General features: G+C 42.3%; 1 protein-coding gene across 6 annotated transcripts in view; it reads left to right on the plus strand.

Annotated features, from left to right (window-relative positions):
- Positions 1-391: 391 nt before the first annotated feature.
- ANKIB1 (ankyrin repeat and IBR domain containing 1) overlaps positions 392-12,435 on the plus strand; it is a 51,773-nt gene continuing 39,729 nt past the window's right edge. For 5 of the 6 annotated variants that reach the window (XM_053359284.1, XM_053359290.1, XM_053359288.1 and 2 more), the window contains exon 1: positions 392-618. The gene's annotated coding sequence lies outside the window, so the exon portion shown is untranslated. Of the gene's footprint in view, positions 630-12,435 lie in introns of all 6 variants that reach the window. The other variant, XM_053359285.1, reaches the window with a different exon arrangement.

Raw genomic sequence — 12,435 nt, forward strand, 5'->3', positions numbered from 1 at the left:
GTTGCCGCCGCTGTGTTGTTGGCCGCCGGAGGAGGAGGAGCAGCAGCAGCAGCAGCAGCCTCGGCTTTCTCCCTTCTTCTCCTCCTCCTCCTTCTTCGTGTGGAGATGCCGCAGCTGCCACGAGATGCCTGGGCTTGAGACGCCGGGGCCGTGAGGGGAGCGGGCCTCTCGCGAGGTCTGGAGCGCGAAAGGCTTCTCTGAAGGGCCCTGCGAGACGCGGTGCAGCAGCCGGACGGACGGAGAAGCTTTTCGGGAGAGTTCCGCCGCCGAAGCCGAACAAAGGGGGTTGAGAACGGCGCGCGAGCCGAGAGAAAGGCGGGCGGGGGGCCTTGCCAGCTCTTGCCCTCGCGCACGCGCACCCCTCTCACCGCCACCCGGCTCGCGTCTCTAGCGGGGGGCGCCTTTCCGTACCTCTGAGGGGAAGAGGGGGTTGAACGGCCGCTTCTGGCCCCGCTGCCCCTCGCGGGCTTGTCGGGGGGGGGACGAGGAGAGGAGCGGGGAAGCGGAGCGGCGGCGCCTTAAGAGGGAAAGGGGCAGCGGATAACTACTCCCAGCCGTCGCCGGGCGGATGGATGGAGGCACCGGCAAGCCGGCGAGGAGTGACCCTGTGAGGAACCGGTGAGTCTCGTGTGTGTGTTTATGTTGCCACGGGGAGGGTCCCTTTCGTGACTCTCTAGTTTCTGGGTGCTTATAATATATATATATCGAGGGATATATATATATCGAGGGAGCGGCGGGGCTTAGCAATCGAATGGCACCCCAAAAAATAAAATTAAAAAGAGGGTTTCAGTCAGGCTTCGGTTTCCCTTTTGCTTTGGTGAGGGTGTGTAAAGGGGAGTTGCACGTAACTTGACATCGTCCTTCGGGAAGGGGGTCGAGGGCATCCGCAGAAATGTGCCTTTCGGGATGTGTGGGGCTGTTTTGGGAGACAAGGGTGGCCGGCGCCAAACCCGGTTTGGCTTTGACTAGAGAGGGGGCGGGGGCTTTCGGACCTTCGTTTAATACCACCATAATAGCTCTCCATATTTGGAAATCCCGAGTTGTTAATGATTGGGTGGGTTTGTTGCCTCTTCTCTCATCCTGCCCCAACCCTCTTAGTGTATGTTTATGGGTAAGATCGGGTTGTTGGTGGTGGTGGGTTTTTTTACATTTTTCATTCAGATTCACCGTTAAGTCCTGCGGTGCCCGGCCCTCCTTTTCAGCACTCTGAAATTATAGGCAGGAGACAGATTTCTGGAGCAAATAGCGCTGAGTACAAGGGTGTGGCCGTGTGTGTGTGTGTGTGTGTGTGTGTGTGTATATATATATATATATATATATATATATATATATATATATATATATGAATATGAGGAGGAGAGAGATGCACAAAATTAGATTACACATCCGGGCTTACTACTATGCATTCAGATAGTTTATAATCAGTGAAGGCCACTTAATGTCATCAGCAGGGATCAATTGGCAAAGTTTTTTTCTGGCCTGTACCACTTCATGTAGCTAGTGTGGTTGTGTTTTCTGAATGTTTCCCGTGGAGAGAAAGATCCCTATTTTTAGACAATTAACCTGGTAGGAAATGGATTCTGACTAGTCTTCTCTTTGCTGGGTATTCCCTCCCACGCTAGAAAGTCATTATGGAGGGGAGGGGCGGTATTCAAACAAACACACACAGCCACAACAGGAAGTGGTACAGGCCAGAAAAATCTTCTTTGTTTAATTCAGTTGATAGTACAAGCAGAATAGAATACAAATTGCAGTCAGGGTCACTTGACAATGTAAGGCTTATCATTAACGTGTTAGAGCCTAGTCATATGTTACACGTGCATATGTAACAAAAGGCTAGCAGCTGCTTTTCCTAAAAAGAAACAACATTGGGAGGGGGATCCGGACCAGCGATGCAGTAGATGGGTGTGAGGGGAAGGATGAAACATCTTTCCACTGCTTCTATATTTGAAATCCCTCTTCCAAAGCTGCTTTTCTTTACGACAAGCAGCCACCTGTTTTTTGTTACGGATCTGTGTCATGTGTAGTTAGAACCTTGCTTTTGAAACAATTAGAAGGACTTTGTAACATAATTTGTGATTTTATGAAGCAGGGTACATGGTAAACCTCAGCTAACTTTTCCTTATAAGAGAATATAATTAATTGGACAAGGACTGCTTAGATCTTGGGACAGATTTTTTGGGAAGATGTTCCACTTCTGGAAAAGTTGCAGTCTGATTTTAAAATCAAAGCCAAACAATAACTCTGCAGAAAACTAGCTGTTGTGTAAGTAGAAATTTTAGGAGGCATGCACATTCTTTTGAGGTGGAATGTAGTATTTACTTGAGGAATTGTGGGACATTGCACTGTTTGAACACAATCTATTCAGTTGGTAGAAAATGTGCAGTGCTAGTACTGTAATGAATATAATCCCTTGAGGGTTAAACCACCATGCCCCCCGCAACAATCCTAACCTAGTACCCTTGGACAGCCTCTCTGGTGCCCACTAAGCCCCTCCCCCATGCCCCCTTTTTGTAAATTTGAGGTTTTTTAGTTGGGAGGTGTTGACTAATTTTTTGGTCTGTTTTGTTTGATGGGGGTGTAGGCGTTTTGGCTGGGACAGGGTTCTTCTCATCAGCAGTTCATCTTCTGTGAAATGGGGGTGTTGGGTACTCGTGACAAATTCTTAATTTCCACAGTAGCTCCTGGTTCCAGAATGGTTGAACCCCTTGTGTAGCTTCACCATATAGTATATGAAGAAATCACTTGCATTCATCTTGTTCGTTTCCTTTGGCTTCAAAGCAAGTGACTTTGAATTTAAACATTCAGTACAGTAGTACCTCTGGTTACGTACTTAATTTGTTCCGGAGGTCTGTTCTTAACCTGAAACTGTTCTTAACCTGAAGCACCACTTTAGCCAATGGGGCCTCCTGCTGCCGCTGCGCGATTTCTGTTCTCATCCTGAAGCAAAATTCTTAACCCGAGGTACTACTTCTGGGTTAGCGGAGTCTGTAACCTGAAGCATATGTAACCCGAGGTACCACTGTACATTAAAGTAGGACTCTGGGAAAGTGTGGCTTTCCATATGCTGCTTGATTCCAATGCCTATCAGGCCCAGCCTACACCACCAGTAGTCAGGAATGGGTGTTGTACTCCAGCATCTGGAGGGCCACAGGCTTCCCATCTCTGGTTTAACAGAAACTTTCAGCTAAATTTGCTATTGGAAAATTTCCATTTGATATAGGTCAATTGTGTAATGTCTGTCTGCCAGTAGATAAACAACTACTTGCATGCTGTTCTTTTCAAAGTGGAATATTAGTCTAATTTACTTTTGTACAAAGGAATTCGTTTTTACATACTATTTCTTGCTTAATTGTGAATGGTAAAACATGTAATATAAATAAATATTTAAAATGAAAATTATCTTATTCTTAACTATTATTGCCTGTTTTAAGATATTACATTGTACAGAAGGTGAAAAGTCATTCTATAGTGAATACTTTCTATGCCTGCCCCACAAAAGCTATGTCTTAATCTGTTAGGCTTTAAGGTACAACAGAACTCATTGTTTTTACTATAGCAGACTAATATAACTTCTCCTCTCGAATTTGATATAATAAAGCTTATTAAGAAGTTGTCATATTAATATTTATTCCAATATATTGTCCTGACTACCTGGGAGAAAGTGAAACAAGCCATTTTGTATAGAGCATATGTCTATTTCCCCCCACCTAGTTTCACTTAGTAATGTGTTAGTTTTAACTCATCCTATCCCTGAAAGTCCATTGTGAATGATTCTAATGTATTACCATCTTTTTTTTAAAAAAAATCCCTTGGTCTATAAAGATACATATTCATCTATAACCATTAAAATTTTGTCTATCTGCATCATTCTGTTTATCTGTGTTAAGAAACACTGAGAGACGCTGGTACTTAATAGGTACAACTTTCCCCTTCAATAGTCTGTTGGGATAGATAATTAGCAAAGCAATTGGAATTCAGAGGGTCTGAATTACCCAGTTCATACACTTGGGAGAATCTTCTCTATTACAGAAGTCAGTCATATGACACAGCATGCTCTCAGACAGGGTATTGTTTAGAGTAGAAGCACATGAGTATAGTGCAATACTTCTGACAAATACAGCTTACTTGTGGTAATATAGCTCAGCTGTGAACATTCTGGTATGGAGAAAGCTGATAACTTTCTTTTTCTATAATTGTAAGCTGAACTACTGAACTCTGATCATTTGTGCTAACTATTATGAATGCATCATTTAGCAGTTTTTTACAATATCTAATTTAATACAACTACAGTACTGAAGACATAAAACTTAATGTATTTCTAGTACTTCTAGAATGCTGACATATTCAAGCAGATCTTCTGGCTATCAGCTTTTGGTCAAGTTAAGTGTCTTTCCAAAGGATAAACGGTGTGACAGGTGAGGCTATGGCCCTCCAGTTGTTGTACAACTCTCTGGCCATTGGGCATGCAGACCTAGGCTGCTGGAAATTGTAGTCCAAAATATCTGGAGGGCATGAGGTTGAGGGAAGGCTGAATGATACTATTAATTTGTTCTAAATTTGATATGATTGTACTAAAGGTAAATTTATAAGATGATATTTTAAGCCTTTAATGCTTTCTCTGTGGTGCAGTCTGGATTAGTATAAGTTAAGCCTTCATTAATACTGAAGATAAATTTCTTTATAGAATTGCTATTTGTTCTGTGTGGTGCTTTGTGTATTGAGGGTTGTTTTTGTTTCTAGAAGCCGCCTAATATCACTCAATTGAAAAATGATTTGAGTACCTTATCAGGTCATGTAAAATATATATAATAAGGTGTGGACTATTAGACTGGCATAATTCTGTATTGTAGACTTGCCGGTTTGAGAACTAGTATTTGATAGTAACAGAAAACAGAACTGTTCTAATGGTAGAAACCTGGTCCAAGAGAAGATTGTACTTCTCACATGTTTAACAGGATACAAAGCCAAAGAAAAAAGAACCTAGGAAACTGCCTTATACTGTATTGAGTCAGACCATTGATCCATCTAGTATTGGCTACAGTGACTGCCAGTAGCTCACCAGGGTTTCAGACAGGATTGTCTCCCAACCCTACCTGGAGATGCCAGAGATTGAACCTGAGACTTTCTGTATTCAAGGCAGATGCTCTACCACTGAGCTATGATTCCTCCCCACAGCAAATGCAATTGGCAGTGGTAGTCCTGATTCCTGGATACTTGTGCTACCTATCTTTTAAAAATATCTTTGCATCTGGGACGTGGGCAAAAGTCACATATGGGGGGGGTTGTTTCTTTAAAAAGAACCTGAGGGCAAAGTGCTTCTGAAGAAACACACAACAAATACAGAGGACCTTTCCTTTGGGAAGGGAAAGCTCCCTTGCTTTTATGGGAAAAGCATACCTGCTTATGATGTTTTCAGCATACCTGCTTATGATGCAGATGGTTCCAACTTATATTGTGCTTCTTTAGAGGTGACCAATCGGTTTGACTGAGCAATCGGTTTGACTGAGCAGGGAGAAGCAGGGAGAAGTTCACACTCAAGTTCTCTTGCACACACTGGGAGGCCTACACATACAGTGGATCCCCCGGATACAAACTTAATTTGCCCCGGGGGTCCGTACTTACCCCAAAAAGTCCATATCCAGAGGACCACTTCTGCACGCACGCGTGGCACGATAGAGCGCTTCTAAGCATGCGTGCGGGGCGAAACCCAGAAGTATACCCGAAGGTAACGTAACCCGAGGTACCACTGTACAATCTTTCTATATGCAACATGCATTTAGTGGTGCAAACTACTTTCATAATTTCCAAGTGGCAAACTGTGTACAGTGTGTTTGTATTTGTAGCACTAAGCTTTCACAGTGAACCACCGCCAGAAATTAAGTAACTACATGTGGTGCTTGAAGTATATATGTACACTATGACAGGTCATCACATACATACTCATAGAAGAAACTGTTCAGTTAGAATTTCTGGCTTCGGCAAAATTCAGGAATCCAATCAGCTCATAACTATAGACACATGCATTTGATTACTGCGTATGTGTACTTGTATAATGTTGCTTCTTGAACCATGATATATTCAGAGATGTCTGTACTTGAACAGCATGTGGTCAGTAGAAGTAGTTGGACTTTGTGATTTAATCAGGGAGAGAGCAGAAACTTTCTGGAGAAAGTTGTAGAGCAAGGAGTGTCTGCTTACAAGAGGGGTGCATGCAAGTGTAAATGCATATTGGATTATATCATCCAATAAAAAGAAATGCTGCCTTTTGCCTAAAAACATTCTTGATTATATGGAATCATAGTCAACCAATAATTGATCAGTATCCTATCTTAGCTCCTTTGGCATTTTGCTATAGATATCTTTTAAGGTATCTTACTTTTAATAGGAAAGTAGATCCAAAGGAGTTAAGTTGTCCTAGATCGTGCATCTCTTGTGTAATAATGAAACAGCAGTTCATAGTCTTAACTCTTTCCATGTGTCTGGTATTTCTGTCCCTATTTTGGGGTTGGCATCTATGTCAATATACAATTTTAGTTGGCTAGAAAGAATATGTCTCTCCTACCCAGCTTGTCTCCTATGCTGATTACTATAGTACTTTCCCGTGTGTGTGTGAATGACTGGTTGTGAAATTGCTCAAAGAAGGAAACAAAGTTGCTTCCCTGCTTTCTTTGAGAGTGGTCTACTCAGCTACACTCCTGTCCTTACTTCCCATTTGGCTTCCAACATTCAATCTCCTGTATATTTGGCAACTCAGTAGTTTGGAGCTTTGCATTTAGAAGGAACCTCCTGCCTCACTTACAGCACTTGATAAGGCTTCCTGCCTAGTGATGAGCCAAATAAGTGAGGTGAGTGGAAGAACATATTCAGAATTTGCTTTTAATACCCCCATTCCACGAGTGCTATTAAATCTTCATTTCTTGGGTATCTGAGTTCTATAATGGGAAGGAAACAAATGGCAGTAATAACTTCCTCGTGCTATGAAAGCATTGAATAGCATCATTAGGTATATAATCATTGACTAAAGAGGCTTGTCCAGATAAACATAAGCATCCATTTCAACTAACTCAGAATGTGCTCACTCCAATGCCATCAGTTTCCACTGCAGTAAGTGCCCCCTTCATTTCCTCCAAAATTTGCTGCCAGGGCAAATACTTGTTGTGAATGTTCTGTTACTCCTTGGTATCTGGAATGCTTGCCTGGAAAATCCCAGGCACCTGGGTACCTGATATATCACCAGCTAAACATCATGATATATCAATTTCTGAAATAAGGAAGGAATTATGTAGAGGCGAACAGGACAATGTCCTGGGAACTGCTACAACTTAATGGTCTAAAACTGATAAATGAAGATATTATCAATCACCTCATGGTCGCTTTCAGCAGCAGGCAAGCCCAAATGCATCTAAATGAGACTTTTGGTTTTGGGCTTGGCTACCAAAGTAGTGCTGTGGGTTAAACCACAGAGCCTAGGGCTTGCCGATCAGAGGGTCGGCGGTTCGAATCCCCGCGATGGGGTGAGCTCCCATTGCTTGGTCCCTGCTCCTGCCAACCTAGCAGTTCGAAAGTACATCAAAGTGCAAGTAGGTAAATAGGTACCTCCAGGTAAACAGCTTTTCCGTGTGCTGCTCTGGTTTGCCAGAAGCGGCTTAGTCATGCTGGCCACATGTACACCGGCTCCCTCGGCCAATAAAGCGAGATGAGCGCCACAACCCCAGAGTTGTGCACGACTGGACCTAATGGTCAGGGGTCCCTTTACCTTTTACCAAAGTACAGTGATGAGTCATAGTGAATACAAATAATCTGGGACTGCCAGCAGACCTACTAGGCGGCAGCAGAATCAACAACGGCAGGGGGAGGCAGAAGCAACAGCAGCCTGGCAGTAGTGGCACAATAATCAGCAGCCTGCAAAACCTCATCATGGCAAAAGCAGCGGCAGTCTGCGAGGCCTTGTTGTGGTGGCGGCAGTAGTGATGGCCTGCAAGTGGTGGCCTGCTTAGCAGGTGCTTAGCAATTAGTAACGTATCTGTACAAAGGCCATTTTCAATTATTTAAAATAAATCCTCTTTAGAGCTACTTGGAAATGCTTCCTTATATGTGAGACTGCTGTCTTCTGAAGGGAGAATACTGCAGCCAGTAGCTCGGTTCCACCACTATTCTTAACTTCCCCAGTGACACTGCTTGGCAACTGCAACAGAGACACAACTTGATGTTAATGCTTGCTGGGGAATGTATATTGTGGTTGCCTAGTAGCTCAAATCTTTCCTCCACCTCCTGGGCCCAACAAAGTAGCTAAGTCATCTTTGTTGTTTGAAGACAAGTATTTTCTAATTATCAGTTGTCTTTAATTATCCTATTTATATGCTAACAGTTGTGATTTGCATTGGATCATGCAATATTCATGTATTTCAGTTGAAATCTTGTAATGTGTGTGATAAATGCAGGTATATGGAATGTTCATTATTTTATTATTATTTAGGGTGTCCAGAAACTAGTATGTATATTCAGTGATTAAGTCTATTTAATTGGAATATGGAAAGAAAAGAGAAATGAGTGTATGCACAATCAAAAGACAAAAGCAAAACACTGAACCACAATATTGGTCTATCTTGTCTCGTGTTGGTGATCCTGTGGCAGTCTAGATGTAGCTGAACTAACACTTGCATCATTCCTGACCATTGGCCATAGTGATTAAGGCTGTTGGGTGTTGAGGTCAATAGCATCTGGAGGGCTATGGGTTCCCCATCTCAGATTTAGTCAACCGAATATACCCAGGACTTACACACCTAGGGCTATTGCAGCTGGTCTCCTCTGGAAATGTTTATGGGCATATTCCATATTTTATGCTGTTTAATCAGGGTGATCAAATCCAAATCTTAATCTGGGGGGTCATGATTGACAGCTGGAAAGCAAGGAATTCTCTCAGGAACAGGAAATTAGCTTACACAAGTGATCGCCTCTATAAAATAAGAAGTTAAGCTTTGCCTACCATGCAGCAAAGTGAAGTCAAGTGGATGATGGCTTATTTGTGGCAGGCCTCATGAGAGTCATAGAACTGTAGAGTTGGAAGGGACACCAAAGGATCATCTAGTGAAGTCCATGAAATCTGCTATTACAGCCAACTTTCTGGACGATGTAAAGTATCACCCAAGGTCATTTTAGGAAGTCATGAAATTTATTGTGTCTGAGCTGGAAAACTGATCGCCAGCTATCATTGGTGCAAAGAAGGACCAATGGTGCTATATGTGAAAAGAAAAGGTTGGTTCACTTCTTGGCTTAAAAGTATAATTGTTTGACATTGGTTTATTGATTGGCATAATGTTGTAAAATAGAGTGAGGACTACATTTTGGGTTGTATCTTATATTTAGTCATGCTCAGAGTGGACCCATTGAAATACCGTATTTTTCGCCCTATAGGACGCACCTTTTCCCCTCCAAAAATTAAGGGGAAATGTGTGCGCGTCCTATGGGGCGAAAGCAGGCACCGACCCCTCTCGCTCTCCAGGCTTCAGGAGCCGCAGCACCAGCCCCACAAGGTCGGGGGACAGCGGGGAGGCTTCTCCCTGCCGCCAGCCCCACAAGCTTGGGGATAGCGGGGAGGCGCAACGCGCCCAGGCTTAGCTTCAGCCGTGGGAGCCCGGCGCTGGGCTCCCACGGCTTGCGGAGAGCTGCATGTTCTGGGGGCTGGGGTCGGGGGAAGCTCGGGCTTCCCCCGTCCCAGCCCCGCGCCTGGGGGGGGAAATAATTTTCCCCCCTTTATTCCCCCCCCAAAAAATTAGGTGTGTCCTATGGGCTGGTGCGTCCTATAGGGCGAAAAATACGGTAAATGGACATTAATGAACTTAGATTCATGCATTTCAGTGGGTCTACTCTGAGTAAAACTTAGTTGCCTGCAACCCTTTGACCTGGAGCTGTTTAGCCAACATAATCTACATGTAAAAAAATCAGAAGTTTATTGTGTCAGAAAAAGGTCTGCGAGGAAAAATACCTGATAGTTGTTGAGATTTTCATATGGGCTGTCTAGGAATATGAGATACTTAGAGACTTTTTCTCAGAAGGAAGTATAAGAATCAGCTTTGAGAAAGACTGTACTTGGACTCCTTCCCTCAAATTCTTAAATATCTTTAAGACTTCAGATTGTTTATAAATAATCATGGACTTTCGATAGATAGCAATGCTTTCTTTTAAAATTGTGTTCTTCACTTTGTAGTTCTTTTAATATTTTGAAATGGTGTCTTTCATTTGTATTTGACTTATGTTTTGAAATGAAGTGTCTTTAAGTGGCATGTGCTGGTTAAATTGCTTCATTGTTAAAGGAATATAAATGAATGTCTTTAGGAGAGCAATAATATCTGTTTGCCTAGTAGCATTTATAAAATTATCATAATGCTAATTCTTGGAGAGTATAACACAACCAGGGTTTTTTTCTAATCACATGCTGTAATTAGATATATCTTTTGATCCTTCATGGAAAGTATAAATGGATTTCTGTCCTTCTCCTGGGCTTTTTTATTGAGAAAAAATAGTATTCATGGCTAAGATGTGCACAGTTGTCAAAACCAAAGATCTGCAAGCACAATGGTACTAACAGATCTTCATTTCAGTTGTTCTCCCATTGTTAAGACACTAGAACTTGGGGTCATCCATTGGAGCTGAATGGTGAAAAATACAAGGAAGACAAATGGGAACACTTTTTTGCATAGTACATAGTTAAAACTATGGAAAACACTGACACAGGATATGCTCATAGCTTCCAACTTACATGGGTTTAAAGGAGAGTAGAAGAATTCAAGGGGCGAGGAAGACTATCAGTGGCTGCTAGGCATGATACTTACATGATACTTAGAGGATCCATGGAACCATGCCACTGAACACCAGTTCCAGGGAATAAAAGGGAGAGATGCCTATGAGCTTCTTGTAGGCATTGGGTTGTCCAGTGAGAGAAGCAGAATGCTGGACTAAATAGCCATTTGGTAATACTATATAATTTAGGTTGACTTAAATTGACACTTACTACCTAGTAACACCGTTCCAAATTAATCCCTGCCCTTGTTAAATTAAAGACTAGCATGTTTCTCTTTACTTTAGCTCTCTGCCTACCCAGGAACCTTTGTGTTTTGTTTCAACTTTGGGACACATCTAGGTTACAAGGCAGGCTTTCTGAGAAAAGAAAACCCTTCTTCTGATGTCATGGTAAAAGCAAATGATTCATCATGGGTGGCCTGTCCTCCTGTCAAAATGGCATTTGGGGTTGGGAACATTCAGGATCCGGCCTATTGGTCGGATCTAGCTCCCTGTCCCTTGTTTTAGAAGTGTTTATATAAACATGCCCTTAAAGATGTGGATTCTTAGTATCCATGTCATTCTTTTCTCCTTCAGCTATTCCTTCCTTTACCCGTGCCTGCCTTTTGCTTCCCTTTGCAAAGTTTATTATGAGTGATAGGTTAACTACCCCTATTTTCCATAATCTAATCAGCATGTTATGATAATCTTCTTCCTGGTTTGCATCTTCCATTCCATAGACATATCTTCTCCTTCCTGTGTCTTTATTTACTTCTGCATGAAATCTGCTTTAAGACTAGTTCTTTGAGCCAAATATATTTAGATTGCTTCTACAACATTATATATTGAAAATTCCAGATTTTTTTTTATTGTATTAATGATTTGGGCTTGTAATAATAATTAAACACTTTTAGCACAATTCATAGGTAAGTCACACAGCTGAATCTAAATAATTTATACATTAAAGTAGAATCAACAAATGTTTGGGTAATGCATCCAGGTATCAGTTCTAGTTTGCAATCTGAGCATATCAGCGCTGTAGAGTATTGAACTGGCATGTTCATCTCCACAGCTGGTTGTTCGCCCAGCCGAGCTAGCAACTACTATAGGTCTTCGCTAGCAGACGCTTGTCTGATAAACATCACCATGTCTCTACAGATTGTCACTGGTGGCTATGCTGGGAATATTAGCTTCCATTACTCATGCTTGAATGCCTTTACCAGGCCAACAGTCTATGGCTTGTATCGAATGCTTGTCCTACCCAGAGTAAACCCATTGAAATTAATGAACCTAGGGCCAGCAGTGTAGCATTCGCTGATTGGCTATCTGGTGCTGTTGTATTGTCACACTGGCCCTGATATCTCTGACTGACTTGAACACAAAGCCAGTAAGAAGAACCCTGTTCTAAAATGGGGTGGGGTGTGTTGAAGCGCTTCATTGAACAGGCGCAAAATGGCACAAAACTATTACTTTTGAAGAATATTTCAGGTCCATGAAAGCTCCTGTTTAACGCTGAGAATAGTTGTTCATGAAAATTCCTAGTAAAGACTTGAGTTGAGTGCATCAGCATGGTAAATTTATCTGCTGTTCCACACAAGTATGATATAAAAGTTACTGAGAAATATTCCCCAATGATTGGATTAAGGAAAATTT

The sequence above is a fragment of the Podarcis raffonei genome, chromosome 12 (genome assembly GCF_027172205.1).
Source record: "Podarcis raffonei isolate rPodRaf1 chromosome 12, rPodRaf1.pri, whole genome shotgun sequence".
Taxonomy (NCBI): Eukaryota; Metazoa; Chordata; class Lepidosauria; order Squamata; family Lacertidae; genus Podarcis; species Podarcis raffonei.